The sequence below is a fragment of the Oncorhynchus keta genome, unplaced genomic scaffold, assembly GCF_023373465.1.
Source record: "Oncorhynchus keta strain PuntledgeMale-10-30-2019 unplaced genomic scaffold, Oket_V2 Un_scaffold_6615_pilon_pilon, whole genome shotgun sequence".
Taxonomy (NCBI): Eukaryota; Metazoa; Chordata; class Actinopteri; order Salmoniformes; family Salmonidae; genus Oncorhynchus; species Oncorhynchus keta.
The window spans coordinates 250,278-257,989 of NW_026290988.1; the positions used below are offsets into that span (position 1 = coordinate 250,278).

The 7,712-nt window shown below is 48.3% G+C and overlaps 2 long non-coding RNA genes across 18 annotated transcripts; one reads left to right on the plus strand and one right to left on the minus strand.

Moving 5' to 3' along the window:
* Positions 1-1,941: 1,941 nt before the first annotated feature.
* Positions 1,942-3,188, minus strand: LOC127929333 (uncharacterized). Of its 6 annotated transcripts, none has more exons than XR_008134498.1 (6): positions 3,105-3,188; positions 2,957-3,030; positions 2,810-2,920; positions 2,512-2,736; positions 2,098-2,211; positions 2,014-2,059 (listed from the first exon to the last, which is right to left on the minus strand). It is a non-coding gene; the product is annotated as an uncharacterized LOC127929333 (long non-coding RNA). The 6 variants fall into 6 exon arrangements; XR_008134497.1 differs by lacking the exon at positions 3,105-3,188 and having other exon boundaries at positions 2,098-2,286; positions 2,512-2,550; positions 2,589-2,736; positions 2,957-3,018; XR_008134496.1 differs by lacking the exon at positions 3,105-3,188 and having other exon boundaries at positions 1,942-2,020; positions 2,136-2,286; positions 2,551-2,736; positions 2,957-3,018.
* On the plus strand, positions 1,954-3,334 carry LOC127929334 (uncharacterized). Of its 12 annotated transcripts, XR_008134505.1 has the most exons (7): positions 1,954-2,034; positions 2,149-2,186; positions 2,300-2,373; positions 2,487-2,712; positions 2,749-2,896; positions 2,933-3,191; positions 3,265-3,298. It is a non-coding gene; the product is annotated as an uncharacterized LOC127929334 (long non-coding RNA). The 12 variants fall into 12 exon arrangements; XR_008134503.1 differs by lacking the exons at positions 1,954-2,034; positions 3,265-3,298 and adding an exon at positions 3,301-3,334 and having other exon boundaries at positions 2,084-2,186; XR_008134508.1 differs by lacking the exons at positions 1,954-2,034; positions 3,265-3,298 and adding an exon at positions 3,301-3,334 and having other exon boundaries at positions 2,084-2,186; positions 2,933-2,969.
* The last annotated feature ends 4,378 nt before the right edge of the window (positions 3,335-7,712 follow it).

The window sequence follows — 7,712 nt, forward strand, 5'->3', positions numbered from 1 at the left end:
TACACAACCATCTACCATCTAGCCCCACTATACAACCATCTACCATCTACCCCCACTACACAACCATCTACCATCTAGCCCCACTACACAACCATCTACCATCTAGCCCCACTACATAACCATCTACCATCTAGCCCCACTACACAACCATCTACCATCTAACCCCACTACACAACCATCTACCATCTACCCCCACTACACAACCATCTACCATCTAGCCCCTCTACACAACCATCTACCATCTAGCCCCACTATACAACCATCTACCATCGACCATCTAGCCCCACTAGACAACCATCTACCATCTAGCCCCACTACACAACTATCTACCATCTAGCCCCACTACACAACCATCTACCATCTAGCCCCACTACACAACCATCTACCATCTAGCCCCACTACACAACCATCTACCATCTAGCCCCACTACACAACCATCTACCATCTAGCCCCACTACACAACCCCCACTACACAACCATCTACCATCTAGCCCCACTACACAACCATCTACCATCTACCATCTAGCCCCACTACACAACCATCTACCATCTAACCCCACTACACAACCATCTACCATCTAGCCCCACTACACAACCATCTACCATCTAACCCCACTACACAACCATCTACCATCTAACCCCACTACACAACCATCTACCATCTAGCCCCACTACACAACCAGCTAAAATCTACCATCTAACCCCACTACACAACCATCTACCATCTAACCCCACTACACAACCAGCTACCATCTAATATCTAGCCCCACTACACAACCATCTACCATCTAACCCCACTACACAACCATCTACCATCTAGCCCCACTACACAACCATCTACCATCTAACCCCACTACACAACCATCTAACCCCACTACACAACCATCTAACCCCACTACACAACTATCTAGCCCCACTACACAACCATCTACCATCTAACCCCACTACACAACCATCTACCATCTAGCCCCACTACACAACCATCTACCATCTAGCCCCACTACACAACCATCTACCATCTAGCCCCACTACACAACCATCTACCATCTAGCCCCACTACACAACCATCTACCATCTAGCCCACACTACACAACCATCTACCATCATCTAGCCCCACTACACAACCATCTACCATCTAGCCCCACTACACAACCATCTACCATCTAGCCCCACTACACAACCATCTACCATCTAGCCCCACTACACAACCATCTAACATCTAGCCCCACTACACAACCATCTACCACCTAACCCCACTACACAACCATCTAACCCCACTACACAACCATCTACCATCTAGCCCCACTACACAACCATCTAACCCCACACTACCACAACCATCTAACCCCACTACACAACCATCTACCATCTAGCCCCACTACACAACCATCTACCATCTATCCCCACTACACAACCATCTAACCATCTACCATCTAGCCCCACTACACAACCATCTAACCCCACTACACAACCATCTAACCCCACTACACAACCATCTAGCCCCACTACACAACCATCTACCATCTAACCCCACTACACAACCATCTACCATCTAGCCCCACTACACAACCATCTACCATCTAGCCCCACTACACAACCATCTACCATCTAGCCCCACTACACAACCATCTACCATCTAACCCCACTACACAACCATCTACCATCTAGCCCCACTATACTAACCAATACATGTATCCTTTTCCTCCAGGTATTGGGAACAAGCTGAGCCATCTCAAACATACCTGACTGAAAGAGAAGTCAAGCCTCTGCTCGTCCCGTAACCCAGAATCCTTCCAGGTTATCACCAACATGTCTCATATCGTCACACAGAGGGCAATAAATCACTACATGGATTTCATTTTCTATTTCCCCAAGACCATACAGTAGAAACACTCTCTCATCTTCAGGCATTCTGGTACATCTGCAGGCGAAAGAAACGCACACCTGGTTAGGGGAGGTACTGGGCTAGCGGAGTAGAACACCTGGTTAGGGGAGGTACTGGGCTAGCGGAGTAGAACACCTGGTTAGGGAGAGGTGCTGGGATAGCAGAGTAGAACACCTGGTTAGGGGACGTACTGGGCTAGCGGAGTAGAACACCTGGTTAGGGGAGGTACTGGGCTAGCAGAGTAGAACACCTGGTTAGGGGAGGTACTGGGCTAGCGGAGTAGAACACCTGGTTAGGGGAGGTACTGGGCTAGCGGAGTAGAACACCTGGTTAGGGGAGGAGCTGGCTGAGGGGAGTAGAACACCTGGTTAGGGGAGGTACTGGCTAGCAGAGTAGAACACCTGGTTAGGCGAGGTACTGGCTAGCAGAGTAGAACACCTGGTTAGAGGAGGTACTGGCTAGCAGAGTAGAACACCTGGTTAGGGGAGGTACTGGGCTAGCGGAGTAGAACACATGGTTAGGGGAGGTACTGGCTAGTGGAGTTGAACACCTGTTTAGGGGAGGTACTGGGCTAGCAGAGTAGAACTCCTGGTTAGGGGAGGTGCTGGCTGAGGGGAGTAGAACACCTGGTTAGGGGGAGGTGCTGGGCTAGCAGAGTAGAACACCTGGTTAGGGGAGGTACTGGGCTAGCGGAGTAGAACACCTGGTTAGGGGAGGTACTGGCTAGCAGAGTAGAACACCTGGTTAGGGGAGGTGCTGGCTAGCAGAGTAGAACACCTGGTTAGGGGAGGTACTGGCTAGCAGAGTAGAACACCTGGTTAGGGGAGGTACTGGCTAGCAGAGTAGAACACCTGGTTAGGGAGGTACTGGCTAGCAGAGTAGAACACCTGGTTAGGGGAGGTGCTGGCTAGCAGAGTAGAACACCTGGTTAGGGGAGGTACTGGCTAGCAGAGTAGAACACCTGGTTAGGGGAGGTACTGGCTAGCAGAGTAGAACACCTGGTTAGGGGAGGTGCTGGCTAGCAGAGTAGAACACCTGGTTAGGGAGGTACTGGCTAGCAGAGTAGAACACCTGGTTAGGGGAGGTGCTGGCTAGCGGAGTAGAACACCTGGTTAGGGGAGGTGCTGGCTAGCAGAGTAGAACACCTGGTTAGGGGAGGTGCTGGCTAGCAGAGTAGAACACCTGGTTAGGGGAGGTACTGGCTAGCAGAGTAGAACACCTGGTTAGGGGAGGTGCTGGCTAGCAGAGTAGAACACCTGGTTAGGGGAGGTGCTGGCTAGCAGAGTAGAACACCTGGTTAGGGGAGGTGCTGGCTAAGAGTAAAGAACACCTGGTTAGGGGAGGTGCTGGCTAGTGGAGTAGAACACCTGGTTAGGGAGGTGCTGGCTAGCAGAGTAGAACACCTGGTTAGGGAGGTGCTGGCTAGCAGAGTAGAACACCTGGTTAGGGAGGTGCTGGCTGAGGAGTAAAACACCTGGTTAGAGGGAGGTGATCTCAATTAGAACACCTGTTAGGGGAGGTGCTGGCTCTTTATATTAAAACACCTGGTTAGGGGGACCTAATGATCTCAGAGTGAGAACACCTGGTTATTCTTGTGGGATTTGCGTTTTATTGTCAAATGTTTTGAACACCTGGTTAAGGTGTATCTATGATCTCAGTTAACACCTGGTTAGGGGATGGCTATATTTGAGAATTAACCTGGTATAAGGTGCTGACTATGATTACAGACACCTGTGTGTGTCCTTTGACACTATATAATCTAGTGACCAGCAGGGTTCAGCCCCAGTCTAACATCAGCCCTGGTATAATCACACTGTATGATTACAGACACCTGTGTGTGTCCTTTGACACTATATAATCTAGTGACCAGCAGGGTTCAGCCCCAGTCTAACATCAGCCCTGGTATAATCACACTGTATGATTACAGACACCTGTGTGTGTCCTTTGACACTATATAATCTAGTGACCAGCAGGGTTCAGCCCCAGTCTAACATCAGCCCTGGTATAATCACACTGTTGCCTAAACATCATCTGAGCAACAGGCCCTTTGGTCAGATAAATATTGGTTTGTGTGTTTTACCTCTCTTCTAATAAAAATTCAGTAACATATCATGAAAATGATCAAAACCTTTTAATCCAAGTGGAAATGTATTATAAATTCAGCAGATTACATCTCTGGCAGGAACGAAGGAGGAAGTGATAGGAATGCCTTAGTGTCCCGTCTCAGCTGTCTTCAATGCAGTTGGCACAAACTCTCAGGAAAAACCACATTCCCTCCGACCCTGAGAAATGCTAAATGAATGCAAGCATCATCTCTTCCTGATCGCTCGACTGAAACTTCCTCCTTCCAGCACATATAAAAAAAACTACAACTCATACAAAGCTACTTGACTGTCCCCTGAGTGGCGCAGCGGTTTAAGGCACTGCATCTCAGTGTTTGAGGCGTCACTACAGAAACCCTGGTTTGATTCCAGGCAGTATCACATCCGGCCGTGATTGGGAGTCCGATTGGGGCGGCGCACAATTGGCCCAGTGTCATCTGGGTCTGTTCGGTGTAGGCCGTCGTTGTAAATAACAATAGGTTTCTTTACTGACTTGCCTAGTTAAATTTAAAAACAAAAACCTTTGACTTGTGACTTTGGTGACAGTGCAAATGACACCCTTCATCCTGGTTGACTACAGCCAAAGCCTTCACAGATCCCGTTCACTTATTTCCATCACTAACTGATACAGATCTGATATATATTTGGTCACTCTGTTGTCACAGATCATTTTCCGCGGAGCAGGAAATGCCAATTTTAGTGGTTTAAACAGGCTACTGAAGTTTGTAATTTCCGGTTTAACATTTCAAACTTGATTTTGCCTCACGAAAATGATATCAACCCCTACAACAACCAAACAAGTTGTTCATTATAATCTACATTTCCTGTTGCTCCAGTATTCTTTTTCCTGTTGTGAGAAGCTGGGTCAAATGAACCTGTTACAGTTCGCTCTGGGAAAAGGGGCAAAGCTGATTATTAAGTGCAGTGTAGCAGCTGTGTTTAGACTTTTCACCATCACATCAGCTCTGAAAGAGATGTGATTGGTCAAACGAACAATTAGTGGGAAAAAGATCAGAATTGGGCAGCCTGTCTGAACACAGCCAACTAGCCTCTATTACGATAAACCTGTTTAACTTGTTCTGGGTTTCTGCTGCTTCAGTGTAGTGCACACATTCACCACAGACAGACCCAACCCATTGCATCCATTTCTTAGTCCTGTCCATCACCATGTCCACGTTAGACAGATAACTGCTGCTCTCAGTCTTTGTTTAAAAAAGCCTTAGGAATCAAAAACCGGTGTAGCAAGGTGTCTGCCTCGGTTCAGAGAAAAACAACATTCTCCCAAAGGACGTAACGTGAAGAAACTGGTCTTCAGGGTGTTAATGTTCTTCACCAAGGTATACAGTGCCTTTGGAAAGTATTCAGACCCTTAACTCTGTACTTTGTTGATGCCCCGTTGGTAGTGATTACAGCCTTGAGTCTTCTTGGGTATGACGCTACAAGCTTGGCACACCTGTATTTGGGGAGTTTCTCTTATTCTTCTCTACAGAGCCTCTCAAGCTCTGTCAGGTTGGATGGGGAGCTTTGCTGCACATCTATTGTTTGATCTATCAAGAAATGTTTGATCGGGTTCAAGTCCGGGCTCTGGCTGGGCCAGTCAAGGACATTCAGAGACTTGTCCCAAAGCCCTTCCTGCGTTGTCTTGGCTGGGTGCTTAGGGTCGTTGTCCTGTTGGAAGGTGAACTGTAACCCCAGTCTGAGGGCCTGAGTGCTCTGGAGCAGGTTTTCATCAATGATCTCTCTGTACTTTGCTCCGTTCATCAATTGACTAGTCTCCCAGTCACTGGCATTGAAAAACATCCCCACAGCATACCATAAAGGCCTGATTGGTGGAGTGCTGCAGAGATCATTGTCCTTCCACAGAGTAACACTGGAGCTCTGTCAGAATGACCATAGCGTTCTTGGGCACCTCCCTGACCAAGGACCTTCTCCACCGATTGCTCAGTTTGGCTCGGCGGCCAGCTCTAGGAAGAGTCTTGGTGGTTCCAAACTTCTTCTATTTAAGAATGAAGGAGGCCTCTGTGTTCTTGGGGACCTTCAATTCTGCAGAAGTGTTTTGGTACCCTTCCCCTGATCTGTTCCTCGACACCATCCCGTCTCGGAGCTTTACGGACAATTCCTTCGACCTCATGGCTTGGTTTTTGCTCTGACATGCACTGTCAACTGTGGGACCTTTATATAGACAGGTGTGTGCCTTTCCGAATCATGTCTAATCAATTGAATTTACCACAGGTGGACTCCAATCAAGTTGTAAAAACATCTCAAAGATGACCAATGGAAACAGGATGCACCTGAGCTCAATTTTGAGTCTCATAGCAATTTTGTAAATTTGCCAACACTTCAAAAATGATGTTTTTGCTTTGTCATTATGGGTGTTATTGTGTGTGGCTACTGAGGTTTTTTAAATTTATTTAATCCATTTTAGAATAAGTCTGTAACATAACAAAATGTGTAAAAAGTCAAGGGGTCTGAATACTTTCCAAATGCACAGAATATCCTTTTCCCCTGGAGGTGTCGCCATCTTTGTTTTTTGTTAGTTAGTTAGTGTATGAACAAACAACGAGGAAGTGATTGGTACATCAGTCAGTCTGTTACTGTATGAGATCAGCAGGGAGGACCAGGTTTGTGTAGGTCTGTCCATGCGTTGACCTGGTGAGTGATACTGTGTGTGGTGGTGGCTATCAGCCGTGAGTAGGTGCAGCGGTCATAAGCCACAGGGGAAACCTGGAAGAGGTTTCCACTGGGGGGGTCAGTAGGCTGGATGCCCAGGTGTCTCATACACAGTCCCAGATACACATCCTCTATGTAGACGGCTTTAACATGCCTGGACGCCTCCACCAGCTTCCTGGGGAGGTCTAAGGTGAAGACATAGCCCAGGCCCAGAGCATAAGGTGGATATACTGGTTCAGGAAACACCTCCATTGGAAGGTACCATTTGGAGTTACGGTCCCTTAGAACGGCGGCCCATTGGGCCACTAGTCCAGTCTGGTAGTTCTGTGTTGGAGCGTGAAGCAGCATGTTGACCAAGGTGTTCACGTTGAGGAACATGTCTGAGTCGATCTTCATGGCGTAGGAGGCGTTGGGGCAACGAGAGCTCAGCCACTCCATCATCACCATGGTCTTGATGGTCAGGTTTTTATAGCTGTCTATGAAGTTGCTCTGCAGCAGATCCTGGTGCTCTTTGCTCTCCTGCAGCACCTTCTCCTGGAGCTGCTCTGTCTCCTCTCCACTGGACAGTCCCAGCAGGAAGAACAGACGGACCTCTTTGCCCAGTACCTGCCTCTCACTGCCCCAAGTCCTGCGGACGGCCTCACGGGCCTCCCTGTTATAGGGCGCCACTGGCACCATCAGAACCAGGAAGGGGTTCTGCTCCTGGCATTTCTCTGGCTCATCCAGGATGAAGGAGTACTCATGTGGGTATTGTACATGGTACGGTCCTCGGGACACGTACGGGGGAGGGGCGGCCAGAATCGCAACTGACATGTTTGCTGCTGGATTGGTTGTTGAAGGTGAGATCTGTTCTTTGAGGTCAACTTCCAGGATGACCACAGTCATCATCACGACCAGGAACAGAAACAGGCAAAGGCAGCTGTTGCGACACCAGCGTCTCTTTTTGAGCTGTGTTCTGTCTGCCCCCTTCTGGCTATCATCAGTACTGCTGAAACACAAGGTTGAGAAAAATACATCAGTGTCTGACCACTGTTTCTCTATTTGATTCATTACTC